Source organism: Colobus angolensis, unplaced genomic scaffold, assembly GCF_000951035.1.
Source record: "Colobus angolensis palliatus isolate OR3802 unplaced genomic scaffold, Cang.pa_1.0 Scaffold44, whole genome shotgun sequence".
NCBI lineage: Eukaryota > Metazoa > Chordata > Mammalia > Primates > Cercopithecidae > Colobus > Colobus angolensis.
The window spans coordinates 5,172,868-5,173,693 of record NW_012117821.1 but is presented as its reverse complement, the minus strand read 5'-3'; positions in this window follow the sequence as shown (position 1 = coordinate 5,173,693).

Below are 826 nucleotides of genomic sequence, written 5' to 3'. Positions count from 1 at the left end.
ACTTTTCAACCCCTTGAAATCCCAGGGGCTTCTCGGAGGCGGCGGGCTACACCACATGTCCTGGGGCCTGTAAACAGCAGCTGGAGGTCGTCTTTGGGTTTAGCTCACTTCCCTTCAGCCCACGCAAAGTCTCTATCTTCCTACGGTCACGAAGGGTCTCAGCTGCACCAAGCGCGCAGGCTACACTCCTGCAGTGGCGGACTGGGGACCAGATAAGCCCACACGGCTGCGGCCCGAGTACCCTCTTAACTGGCGGCCGACACTTTGAAACAATTGAGCCCGTTCAGAAACGGACTGGGGAGAGTGAGGGCACGACCTCAAAATCCCAGGCTGCAAAATGAAGTCTGGATCTTCCTTGTAGGAGCAGACATCTCGAATACTCTCTCGCCCCACCTCTGGCCGGGAGGTCCGGGCAAGGAGAGTCCCTCAACCGAGAAGATCTGGCAAGTCCCCCGATCCCGCCGGGGCCTTCCGCCTCTCTTCCCTCATCCCCTAGGAGGCTTTATCAGGTTCTAACCCCTAGTAGTGGGGGCCGTGGGTAATCTGGGCGCCAAGAGGAAGGGGCTGCTGAGAGCGGCCTGCCTAGTTCTCAGCATTGCCTCTTTGACCACTCGCAGGCTCCTGGAAATGCAAACACAGCCCGTGCGTGATCCGCGCGCCCCCAAAGCCCGAGCGCACACCTCCTCCCCCCGCCCCACTTGCCATCGCTCACACTAACAAGCACACATGCTCGTGCAAACGCGCATGCACGGAACCGTGCGCCCCCTCACACCCAGCCGTGCTCCCGGCCCGGCTCAGCCAGGTGCCCCCACGCGGCAGCGCCGGG